Here is a 14,011-nt window from a genome sequence, read left to right as displayed (position 1 = left end):
AGGGGTAATGATCTTTCTTAGTAGATTTATTTAATTTGCGAAAATCAATTACCATCCTATAACCCGTGATAATTCTTTGTGGAATCAATTCATCTTTATCATTAGGAACAATAGTAATACCTCCCTTCTTAGGGACACAATGGACAAGACTTACCCACTCACTATCAGCAACGGGATAAATTATACCTGCCTCCAGAAGCTTAAGTATTTCTTTTCTTACCACTTCTTTCATTTTAGGATTCAGACGTCATTGAGGATCACGAACTGGTTTGGCATCTACTTTTAAATTTATTTTATGTTGACATAGAGTGGGACTAATGCCCTTAAGATCATCAAGAGTATATCCAATAGCAGCACGATGCTTCTTTAGAGTTTTCAATAATCTTTCTTCTTCATGCTCTGAAAGGTTAGCACTAATAATAACAGGATATATCTTCTTTTCATCAAGATAAGTATATTTAAGATTATCAGGCAAAGGTTTAAGTTCAAACACGGGATCACCCTTGGGTGGAGGAGGATCCCCTAAAATTTCAACAGGCAAATTGTGTTGCAGAATAGGTTCCTGTTTAAAGAATACTTCATCTATTTCCCTTCTTTCATTCATGAACATATTATTTTCATGGTCTAGTAAATAGTGTTCTAAAGGATCACTAGGAGGTACGGCAATAGAAGCAAGACCAATAATTTCATCCTTACTAGGCAATTCTTCCTCACGATGTTGTTTACTAAATTTAGAGAAATTAAACTCATGAACCATATCATCCAAGCCAACATTAACAACATTCTTTGTGCAGTCTATGGTAGCATTAACAGTATTTAAGAAGGGTCTACCAAATATAATGGGACAAAAACTATCTTGTGGGGAAGTAAGAACAAGAAAATTAGCAGGATATTTAGTTTTCCCACACAAGACTTCAACATCTCTAACAATTCCAATTGGTGAAATAGTATCTCTATTAGCAAGTTTAATTGTAACATCAATATCTTCTAACTCAACAGGTGCAATATCATGCATAATTTCTTTGTATAAGTCATGATGTATAACACTAGCACTAGCACCCATATCACATAAGCCATGATAACAATGATCTCCTATTTTAACAGAAATAACAGGCACGCCTACCACAGGTCTATGTTTATCTTTATCACAAGGTTTAGCAATTCTAGCAGTTTCACCTTCGAACTGAATAACATGCCCATCAATATTATCAGACAAGAGATCTTTAACAATAGCAATTTTAGGTTCTACTTTAACTTTCTCAAGAGGTGTATAAGTTCTAATATTGCTTTTACGAACAACAGTTGAAGCTTTAGCATGATCCTTTACTCTAACAGGGAAAGGTGGTTTCTCAACATAAGAAGTAGGAACAATAGGATCATTATAAGTGGCAGTCTTTTCTTCAACTTTAATAGGTGCAGCTACTTTTACTTCTATGGGAGGATGATATTTAAACCACTTCTCCTTAGGGAGATCAACATAAGTAGCAAAAGATTCACAGAAAGAAGCTACTATCTCAGAGTCAAGTCCATAGTTAGTGCTAAACTTACGGAAATTGTCGGTATCCATAAAAGATTTAACACAATCAAACTTAGGTGTCGTACCTGACTCTTTACCTTCGTCGAGGTCCCAATCTTCAGAGTTGCGTTTAATTCTATCCAATAAATTCCATTTGAATTCAATAGTCTTCATCATAAAATAGCCAACACAAGAAGTATCGAGCATGGTGCGATTGTTTTCAGAAAGCCGAGCATAAAAACTTTGAATAATTATTTCTCTTGGGAGGTCATGATTGGGGCATGACATTATTTAAGCCTCCCTCAAGCTTGAGCGATGCTTTCTCCTTCGCGAGGCCAGAAATTATATATACAATTGCGATCACGATGAACAAGATGCATAGGGTAATACTTTTGATGAAATTACAACTTCAATCTTTTATAGTCCCATGATCTCATATCATCACATGGCCTATACCATATCAATGCGTCTCCCTTCAAAGATAAAGGGAAGAACTTCTTCTTAGCAACATCATTGGGTATACCTGCAAGCTTAAATAATCCACAAACTTCATCCACATATATTAAGTGCTCATCATGATGCTTTGTTCCATCTCCTGTAAAAGGGTTAGCTAGCAGTTTTTCCATCATAGCCGAAGGAAATTCAAAAGGAGTTTCATTTTCAATAGGTTTAGTAGGTTTAGGAGCAAATCTTTGCTCTACTGGACGGGGTGAAGATACCCCGAACAAGCCCCTCAGAGAATTACTTTCCATAGTAACAAGTGACAGTAAATTTCAGCACACTATATAAATTTTTCCTTACCAAATTCCACCTACCAAAGGTGCTACACTCCCCGGCATCGGCACCAGAAAAGAGTCTTGATGACCCACAAGTATAGGGGATCTATCGTAGTCCTTTCGATAAGTAAGAGTGTCGAACCCAACGAGGAGCAGAAGGAAATGATAAGCGGTTTTCAGCAAGGTATTCTCTGCAAGTACTGAAATAAGTGGTAACAGATAGTTTTGTGATAGGATAAATTGTAACGAGCAACAAGTAACAAAAGTAAATAAAGTGCAGCAAGGTGGCCCAATCCTTTTTGTATCAAAGGACAAGCCGGAACAAACTCTTATAATAGGAAAAGCGCTCCCGAGGACACATGGGAATATCGTCAAGCTAGTTTTCATCACGTTCATATGATTCACGTTCGATACTTTGATAATTTGATATGTGGGTGGACCAGTGCTTGGGTGTTGTTCTTACTTGAACAAGCATCCCACTTATGATTAACCTCTATTGCAAGCATCCGCAACTACAACAAAAGTATTAAGGTAAACCTAACCATAGCATGAAACATATGGATCCAAATCAGCCCCTTACGAAGCAACGCATAAACTAGGGTTTAAGCTTCTGTCACTCTAGCAACCCATCATCTACTTATTACTTCCCAATGCCTTCCTCTAGGCCCAAATAATGGTGAAGTGTTATGTAGTCGACGTTCACATAACACCACTAGAGGCTAGACAACATACATCTTATCAAAATATCAAACGAATACCAAATTCACATGACTACTCATGGCAAGACTTCTCCCTTGTCCTCGGGAACGAACGTAATTACTCACAAAGCATATTCATGTTCATAATCAGAGGGGTAATAATATGCATATAGGATCTGAACATATGATCTTCCACCAAATAAACCAACTACAAAGAGTAATCAACACTACTAGCAACCTACTAGCACCAATCCCGGACTTTGAGACAAGAATTGGATACAAGAGATGAACTAGGGTTTGGAGATGAGATGGTGCTGGTGAAGATGTTGATGGAGATTGCCCTCTCCCGATGAGAGGAGCATTGGTGATCACGATGGTGATGATTTCCCCCTCCGAGAGGGAAGTATCCCCGGCAGAACAGCTCTGCCGGAGCTCTAGATTGGATCCGCCAAGGTTCCGCCTCGTGGCGGCGGAGTCTCGTCCCGAAAAGTTCCTTTCTATTTTTTTCTCATCGAAAGACCTCATATAGGAGAAGATGGACGTCGGAGAGCCACCAGGGGGCCCACGAGGTAGGGGGGCGTGCCCTAGGGGGGGCGCGCCCCCACCCTCGTGAGAAGGGTGTGGGCCCCCTGGCCTTCATCTTTGGCGAGGATTTTTCTTTATTTATTTTAAGATGTTTTGTGGAGTTTCAGGAATTTTGGAGTTGCGCAAAATAGGTCTCTAATATTTGCTCCTTTTCCAGCCCAGAATTCCAACTGTCGGCATTCTCCCTCTTTATGTAAACCTTGTAAAATACGAGAGAATAGCCATAAGTATTGTGACATAAAGTGAAATAACAGTCCATAATGCAATAAATATCGATATAAAAGCATGATGCAAAATGGACGTATCACTTCTGTCTTAAAGGAACGCCAGGCCAAATAGAACGTTTCGATGTAGGTTAGAAACGCCATGGGCTTTGGTGTTGCCAGTGCACACTACAATGTTTCGTGCAGAAGTCCCAGGCAGCTACTGTCGTAAAGGAACGCCAGGCCACATTGAATGTTTCTATGTAGGCCAGAAATGCCAGGGGCGTTGGCGTTGCCAGTGCACACTACAACGTTTCGTGTACAAGTCCCAGGCAGCTACTGTCTTAAAGGAACACCGTCAGGTTTGGTGTTGCAGTCAGAAGCAAACTTCCAAAGCAATTTTGTGGTACACATAGTTCACCACATAAAGGAGTCCAAAGCAATTGTTAAATCACATAGTTCATCACATAAAGTAGTACACAAAGAGGAATCCAAAGAAATTGTGAAATCACATAGTTCATCACATAGAGGAGTCCAAAGCAATTGTGAAATCACATAGTTCACCACATAAAGGAGTACACATAGAGGAGTCCAAAGCAATTTAGAGTACACATATCTCACCACATAAAGGAGTCTAGGCAACAAGAAGGTTCAAGATGAAATGCACACGAAGGAGTGCATGGCACATTTCACAACATTGCTCTATTGTGTAGAGCAAGGCCCCTTTCCCTTCTTCTTCCTCCTCCTCCTCCCTTTTCCCTATGCGATGAGCCTCCTTAACCACCCTCTTGCTACCTCTTGAGCATGTGTTGGTTTTCCATTGAAGAGGAAAGGGTGATGCAGCAAAGTAGCGTAAGTATTTCCCTCGGTTTTTTAGAACCAAGGTATCAATCCAGTAGGAGACTACACACAAATCGCCTAGTACCTGCACAAACAATCAATAACCTTGCAACGAACGTGATAAAGGGGTTGTCAATCCCTTCAAGGCCACTTGCAAAAGTGAGATCGGATAAAGATAATAAGATAAATATTTTTGGTATTTTTGTTGTATAGATTGGAAAATAAAGATTGCAAAATAAATAGTAAACTAGAATTATAGATCAGAAACTTATATGATGTAAAGTAGACCCGGGGGCCACAGGTTTCACTAGTGGCTTCTCTCATGATAGCATAAATTACGGTGGGTGAACAAATTACTGCCGAGCAATTGATAGAAAAGCGCATAGTTATGAGAATATCTAGGCATGATCATGAACATAGGAATCACGTCCGTGTTAAGTAGACCGAAATGATTCTGCATCTACTACTATTACTCCACACATCGACCGCTATCCAGCATGCATCTAGAGTATTAAGTTCATAAGAACAGAGTAATGCTTTAGGAAAGATGACATGATGTAGAGGGATAAACTCAAGCAATATGATATAAACCCCATCTTTTTATCCTCGATGGCAACAATACAATACGTGCCTTGTTGTCCCTGCTGTCACTGGGAAAGGACACCGCAAGATTGAACCCAAAGCTAAGCACTTCTCCCATTGCAAGAAAGATCAATCTAGTAGGCCAAACTAAACCGATAATTCGAAGAGACTTGCAAAGATATCAAATCATGCATATAAGAATTTAGAGAAGAACCAAATATTGTTCATAGATAATCTTGATCATAAACCCACAATTCATCAGATCTCGGCAAACACACCGCAAAAAGTATTACATAGAATAGATCTCCAAGAACATCGAGGAGAACTTTGTATTGAGAACCAAAGAGAGAGAAGAAGCCATCTAGCTAATAACTATGGACCCGAATGTCTGTGGTAAACTACTCACACATCATTGGAGAGGCTATGGTGTTGATGTAGAAGCCTCCATGATCGAATCCCCCTCCGGCAGATCGCCGGAAAAGGTCCCTAGATGGGATCTCATGGGTACAAAAGGTTGCGGCAGTGGAAAAGTGGTTCCGTGGCTCTCCTGGATGTTTTTAGGGTACATGGGTATATATAGGCGAAAGAAGTACGTCGATGGAGCTCCATGGGGCCCATGAGGGTGGGGCGCGCCTACCCCCTTGGGCGCGCCCCCCAGCCTCGTGGAAGCTTCGTGGACTTCCAGACTTGTACTCCAAGTCTGCTGGGTTGCGTTTGTTCCAAGAAAGATCCTCGCAAAGGTTTCTTTCCGTTTGGATTCCGCTTGATAGTCCTTTTCTGTGAAACACTGAAATAGGAAAAAAACAGCAATGTGCACTGGGCCTTCGGTTAATAGGTTAGTCCCAAAAATAATATAAAAGTGCATATTAAAGCCCATTAAACATCCAAAACAGATAATATAATAGCATGGAACAATCCAAAATTATAGATACGTTGGATACATATCACCTCTCCATGAATATCTTGTTCTACCTTTCTTTCTTTTCAACTTTGAATGCCCAAAGATTCAAGGTTCTTTCTTCAAAATCCTTGAGACGCTTCTTTTCTGCCACGTCACATTTCCTGTTCAACGCATGCTCCCTAGCGCGATACTCATAATCCGCTCTCTCTCTCTCTCTCTCTCGTTCCTTCCTCTTCTCTTCGACCTCCTCTTTGTTCTTCTTCTTTAGTGCGGCTGCATCCTCCTCTCTTAGCTTCTTCATAGCCTTCTCCCACCACCCCGCCATCTCACCTTCGCCATCCTCAATCCCCTTCATTGTTGCCTTGTTGGGTTGAGAATCCACCATATCTATGAAAAATTGCATATCTATGTTGTTGATCAATTGCTCGCATATAGCTTCCCCGTTTTATTTATGATATGTTCCTAGAGAAAACTATGTTGAAAGATGATAGTAGCAATGATGCGGATTGGATCCATGATCTGAGGATTATCCTCGTTGCTGCACAGAAGAATTATGTCCTTGATGCACCGCTAGGTGACATAACTATTGCATGAGCAAATGCAGATGTTATGAATGTTTGACAAAGCTCAGCATGATGACTACTTAATAGTTTAGTGCATCATGCTTTACGGCTTAGAACCGGGACTTGAAAAATGTTTTTGAATGCCAAAGAGCATATAAGATGTTCTAAGAGTTGAAATTGGTATTTGATACTCATGCCCGTGTCGAGAGGTAGGAGATCTCTGACAGTACTTTGCCTACAAGATGGAGGAGAATAGCTCAACTAGTGAGCATCTGCTCAGATTGTCTGGGTACTACAACTACTTGAATCAAGTGGGAGTTAATCTTCCAGATAAGATAGTAATTGACAAATTTCTCTAGTCACTATCACCAAGTTACTAGAACTTAGTGATGAACTATAATATGCAAGGGATGACGAAAGTAATTCCCAAGCTCTTCGCGATGCTAAAATCGACGAAGGTAGAAATCAAGAAATAGCATCAAGTGTTGATGGTTAACAAGACCACTAGTTTCAAGAAAAGGACAAAGGGAAAGAAAGAGGAACTTCAAAGAAGAATAGCAAGCAAGTTGTTGCTCCCATGAAGAAGCCCAAAGCCTGGAACTGAGTGCTTCTACTGCAAAGGAAATGGTCACTGGAAGTGGAACTGCCCTAGATACTTGGAAGATAAGAAGGATGACAAAGTGAACAAAAGTATATTTGATATACATGTTATTGATGTGTACTTTACTAGTGTTTATATCAACCCCTCAATATTTGATACTGGTTCTGTTGCTAAGAGTAGTAACTCGAAATGGGAGTTGCAAAATAAACAGAGACTAGTTAAGGGCGAGGTGATGATGTGAGTTGGAAGTGATTCCAAGGTTGATAAGATCACCATCGCACACTCCCTTTACCTTCGGGATTAGTGTTGAAACTAAAATAAATGGCATTTGGTGTTTGCATTGAGCATAATATGATTGGATCATGTTTTTTTGCAATACAATTATTCATTTAAGTCAAAGAATAATTGTTATTCTGTTTACATGAATAAAACCTTCTGAGGTCATACACCCAAGGTGAATGGTTTATTGAATCTTGATCGTAGTGATACACATATTCATAATATTGAAGCCAAAAGATGCAAAGGTAATAATGATAGTGCAACTTATATGTGGCACTGCCGTTTAGGTCATATTGGTGTAAAGCGCATGAAGAAACTCCGTGTTGATGGGCTTTTGGAATCATTTGATGCTTGTGTTGAGGATATGACTACCAGGAGTGACCCACCCAGGAGGGGCCGGGTCAACTAGAATGGCGGTTTAAAAGAATAAAGCCCAAGAGTATACAAGATGACGGTTTATGATTAGGCTTATAATAGGCCCAAGCTAGGAGGCGGCTTATGGCCCATAGGTATAAACCGCCATGTATGAATAGACTTGTAATGCAAGGCATGTAAGATACGTCACCGAGCCGGACACGTTGTATGAGCCGACCAGGACTCTGTAGGCCGCAGGGCGTCAACCCGTGTATATAAGGGGACGACCCGGCGGTGGCTTAGGGCAAGAAACAACAGATCGAGAGCCAAGCTATCGTATTCGCTCCTTGGTCATCGAAACCTAGAAATACCACATCAACTGGACTAGGCTTTACCTTCACCGCAAGGGGCCGAACCAGTATAAACCTCTCGTGTCCTTTGTCCCGATTAGCCCCTTTAAGCTTCCTAGTTGTGATGGCTCCACGACTAAGTCCTTTCTCTAGGACATCTGCCGTGACAATTCCACGACAGTTGGCACCCACCGTGGGGCCAGCGCACGGTGATTTTGAGTTCTTGAAGGGCAGCTTCGAAGGGCTCAAGGGATACGCTGTAGGCCAGATGACCAAGAGTTGTCGCAGCAAGCTCTATATCGACGACGCAGGATGGGGCCCCAACGCCGGCTCAATTGAGTACGGGTACCGGGTCCCCTTCGGCGGAATCCACGTCTTCATCGGCCGGATCGGCGAGCCGGGCCCTGAGCCGGACATATGCACCAACCTCATCAAGATGGCTCAGCGTGGGAGACCCGCCCGGACTCAGCCCGTCGTGAGGCGTGCCTTCGTGGGTTGCATCCATGGAGGGGAGTTTTCTGAAGGATCTGTGGATGGCGGTGAGACGGCCGTCTACTCTGACGATGAGTCGTCCACAGGTGAGACGGATTCATTGTATCAACTACAAGATGGCAGGCTTGGGGGCTGTTTCGATGGCAGCAGTATTCCAGACCCCTTTGAGCCGCCGAACAGAGCGGGGATCTTCATGACTGGTACGCAGCCCGCTCAAAACTCTACGACTGCAGCAACGATAAGCACCGGGTTGGCAGCGGCCGAGTCAGGAGACCCCGCGCGACCACCGGCTCAGGTGCTGATGGATCTCATGGATAGGATGATGACCCTGTTGACCGTCGTGGTCGAACCGGCGAATAAGGCTCAGCATGATGCGGAGGTGACATGGTTACGTAGGGAGGTAGCACAAGCCAAGGAAAACTTGGCGGCGGAGGACATTAGGATGGCTGCAGAGCGGGCGGCTTTGGACGCTCGGGCTCAGCAGCTTCAATCAGAGGCTTTTCGGCTCACGATGGATCTGAACGCACCAAATGATGTCATGAGGAGAAGGCACCAGAAGACTCAATCACGTCTGCCTCTGACTTACGATCCTGGGAACCTCTTCCACACACCCGGGGCCGGTCCCAGTAACCCGCCGGAGGCAAACTGGGTTACAACACCCGAGGCTAGGGCGCCGGTTCAGCCGTGGGCTATGGAACCCCCCCCCCCTGTGTGAATACTGCTCCGCCTCATTATACACCAACACCATCGGGTCATTTTTCTAAACCTTTGGAGAATCTAATCGTTGCATCGACATGTTTGGCGGCTCTCCCGATGGAAGGCGACTCCCCGACGGCGATCGAAATGCGACGGGTCAGATAACTTCTTCAGACGGCTCTGGCACAACTGGAGTCATATTCTTATAGTCGAGACAGGATTCATTCAACCCCTCCCCCAAGCCGGAGCCGAAGCTAGAGCAGGCATATGGATTCAGCGGTCGTGTCAAGCAACGCCAAGCACCGTAACTAGCCGCGCGGGCGTGACCCGGCGCGTGATGGAGCTCTTAACTTGGTTGACTAGGATAGGATCCGCCAAGAGGCTAAGCGGGCGGTTCAACATGCAGCTGAGCAGGCGGCTCACCAAGCTTTTCTAGTTTATCCGACGACCTCTGTTGAAGCAGGTATAGCCACAAGGACAGGAGGTGTCCCTTGCTTGATGCCGGTTCCACGACTAAGTCTTTCTCTAGGACATCTGCCGTGACAATTCCACGATAGTTGGCTCCGCGGTCTTAATGTTGGAGAAAAAATGTCGTTTCGAACCTCTGAAACAGAAGCTGGGGCGGCTCAAGCGCGATTGTAATGACATGGGACAGCTGATGGCGGCTCTGGTCAAATACGCGGACTCTGATAGTACCAAGGATCCCGCGTCTGATGAAGAGAAGACAGGGAAGGGAAAGAAGAACGGCAACGGCAAGGGCCACCAGCATAATCTGGCAAATCAAGGAGGTAATAATAAACGTAAGGCTGATGGTAGTCTGGAGTTCGTGGCTAACACCAACGCACAGGGGAATAATCAGCGACGTAAGGGGAGGCCACCCCTTCGGTCCGGCGAGTCAGGTCCCACTCTTGACCAGCTGTTAAATGAGCCTTGTCCAAGGCACGGCACTCAGCAGAAACCAGCCACTCACTTATGGAAGGACTGTACGATCATGAAGGCTTTCAAGAATTCTAACATGTTCGACGGTAATCATGGACCGGGCGGCGGTTCAGGCGGAGGCGGCTTTCATGGCCCGGGCCGCGGCTCAAGCGGTGGCGGCTTTCATGGCCAGGGCCCTCAAGGAAATCAAGGGGGCTATAATCAGCAATCTGGCCAAGGTAGTCAGCAGTAGTAGCAATCCGGGTATCAGAGTAACCCAAAGCAGCTGAACAATGGGCAGTATCACGTATTCACCACAAGTTTATGCAAAAGGGACCAGAAACTTCATAAGAGAGCTGTGAACGCTGTTGAACCGGCGGTTCCACGTTATTTGAGATGGTCTGAGCAGCCTATTTTGTGGAGTAGGGAATATCACCCTCCCCGGGTTGATAATCCGGGTCACCTGGCCTTGGTGGTGGCTCCTCAGGTTGGTGGATATAAGTTCACAAAAGTGCTCATGGACGGGGGCAGTAGCATCAACATTTTGTATTATGAGGCTTTCCGATGCATGGGGTTGACTGATAAGAGTCTTAAGACGTCCAACACTATTTTCCATGGAGTAGTGCCTGGTAAGTCGGCATATCCAGTTGGTAAGATTGAACTGGAAGTAGCCTTTGGAGATGAGCATGATTCCAGGGCTAAGAAATTAACCTTTGAGGTGGTCAAAATCAAGAGCCCATATCACGCCCTGTTTGGACGACCGGCTTATGCAAAATTCATGGCGCGGCCGTGTTATGTTTATCTGCAGCTCAAGATGCTGGGTTATAAAGGTACTATCACAGTACATGGAAGTCGGAAGATAGTCTTAGAGTGTAAGGAAGGCGATGCTGCTTACGCAGAATCTGTTTGCGCGGCGGAGGAGTTAAAGTTCTACAAAGACAACGTTGACCCGGCAGACATGACATCTTTGAAGAAGCCAACTACGGAGCATGAGCCGGCGCTGAAGTTTAAGTCAGCTGACGATACCAAGATGATTGATTTTGTGCCTGGCGATGCATCCAAACAATTTATTATCAGTGCTAATTTGGATCCCAAATATGAAGGCGCGCTCATCGAGTTCATCTATGAGAACCGGGACATCTTTGCATGGAAACCTTTTGACATGCCAGGTGTACCGAGAGAACTCGCTGAGCACACTCTCAATATTGATCCAAAGTTTAAGCCGGTCAGGCAGTTTCTCCAGCGGTTAAACAAGGAAAGGCGCAAGGCTATTGGAGAAGAGGTGGCCTGGCTTTTGGCAGCCGGGTTATTATTGAAGTCTTTCATCCAGAGTGGTTGGCTAACCCGGTGCTCGTGCTTAAAAAGAACGGCACCTGGCATATGTGTGTGGATTACACGGACTTAAACAAAGCTTGTCCGGTTGATGCGTTTGCTCTCCCTCGTATTGATCAAATCATTGATGCTATGGCAGGTTGTGAGCGTTTGAGCTTTTTGGATGCTTATTCTAGTTACCATCAGATCAAGATGGCGGTTAAGGACCAGGAGAAGACAACTTTCATTACTCCATTTGGAGCCTTTTGCTATGTGTCCATGCCCTTTGGGCTTAAGAGTGCCCAGGCAACTTATCAGCGGTGTGTGCAGAACTGTCTTCATAATCAGATTGGGCGTAATGTTCATGCTTATGTGGACGATATAGTGGTGAAATCCAGAGAGAAGGAAACCTTGGTAGATGATATGAAGGAAACCTTTGATAACCTCCGGGTCTACAAGATGATGCTTAACCCGGCCAAGTGCGTTTTGGGAGTACCGGCGGGTAAGCTTTTGGGTTTTTTGGTGTCTAACAGAGGCATTGAAGCTAACCCAGAGAAAATAAAGGCGATTACGTCTTTGGCTAAGCCGTCGTGCAGCAATGACGTTCAGCGGCTGGCGGGTTGTGTTGCAGCTTTAAGCCGTTTCATAAGCCGATCAGGTGAGAAGGCTATGTCGTTATATCAAATGATGAAGAAGACGGATGATTTTGTCTGGAGTGATGCTGCTAACTCTGCCTTTGAAGATCTGAAAAGACAGCTTGCTGAGCCGTCGGTCCTTGCTGCTCCCGTTGATAAGGAGCCGTTGTTGTTATATGTGGCTGCTAACACACGTGCTGTCAGTGTGGCCATTGTTGTAGAGAGCAAAGAGGTTGGCAAGGAATATCCGGTTCAACGGCCGGTTTACTACGTCAATGAGGTGCTCATTGAGTCCAAACAGAGATATCCACATTGGCAGAAACTTGTTTATGGGGTGTTCAGGGCGAGCCGGAAGCTTAAGCATTACTTTCAGGGTCATCCTATCATTGAGGTTAGCTCTGCTCCTTTAGGAGATATTATTCAAAATAGAGAAGCCACGGGACGAGTCGCCAAGTGGGCCATTGAACTTGGGTCTCATGGTTTAAAGTATGTGCCATGTACTGCCATCAAATCTCAAGCACTGGTGGACTTCATTAACGATTGGACGGAGTTGCAGATACTTGAAGAGAAGCCAGACAACACATATTGGATGATTCATTTTGATGGGTCTAGACAATTGGAAGGCTCGGGGGCTGGAGTTGTTTTAACTTCTCCTCGAGGTGACAAATTTTTTTATGTGTTGTGGTTGATGTTTCCTTGTACTAACAAGGCAGCTAAGTATGAGGCCTTACTCCATGGTCTTCGAATGGCAAAAAAATGAGTTTAAGACGGGTACGGTGCCTCGGCGACTCAGATTTGGTGGCTCAGCAAGTATCAGCCAAGTGGGATTCCAAAGATCCTTTCATGGCGGCTTATCGTCGTGAGGTTGACGTTGTTGCTGGACACTTCAAGGGTTATCAAGTGGAGCACATTGACCGCAGAAAGAACGAAGCGGCCGATGCTTTAAGCTGGTTGGGATCTCAGCGTAAGACGGTGCCGCCTAACACTTTTTTAGATGTTCTGCATAACCCTTCTGTCAAGTTGCCTACAGAGGAAGACTTAGTCGTTCCAGACCCGGAAGCACAATTGGTGGTGGCTCTTCATGTCATTCTAGATTGGACAGTGCCGTATTTGGCTTATATGACCCGGGGCGAGTTGTCGGAGGATGAGACCTTGGCTAGACAAATAAGCCGGCGGTCTAAGTCAATGACAATTTCCAGTGGTGAGATGTATCATCGCAGTGTCACCGGAGCGTTTCAACGTTGTGTCTCTCCTGAAGAAGGTCAAGAAATTCTTCGAGAGATCCATGAAGGAGATTGTGGCCATCATGCCAGGTCAAAATCTCTTATAGCCAAGGCCTTCCGTCATGGTTTTTACTACCTGATGGCTCATGCTGATGCGGAGGATTTGGTCAGTAGGTGTGATGGTTGTCAGAAATTTGCACGATGGGCGCACGTGTCGGCTGATGTCTACTACACAACCTTCTTCTTGTAGAGTTGTTGGGCCTCCAAGTGCAGAGGTTTGTAGGACAGTAGCAAATTTCCCTCAAGTGGATGACCTAAGGTTTATCAATCCGTAGGAGGCGTGGGATGAAGATGGTCTCTCTCAAGCAACCCTGCAACCAAATAACTAAGAGTCTCTTGTGTCCCCAACACACCCAATACAATGGTAAATTGTATAGGTGCACTAGTTCGGCGAAGAGATGGTGATACAAGTGCAATATGGATGGTAG

Source organism: Triticum urartu, chromosome 5A (genome assembly GCF_056163025.1).
Source record: "Triticum urartu cultivar PI428250 chromosome 5A, HENAU_Tu73, whole genome shotgun sequence".
Lineage (NCBI taxonomy): Eukaryota > Viridiplantae > Streptophyta > Magnoliopsida > Poales > Poaceae > Triticum > Triticum urartu.
The sequence above is the reverse complement of the archived record's forward strand: the minus strand, read 5'-3'. Positions refer to the sequence as shown.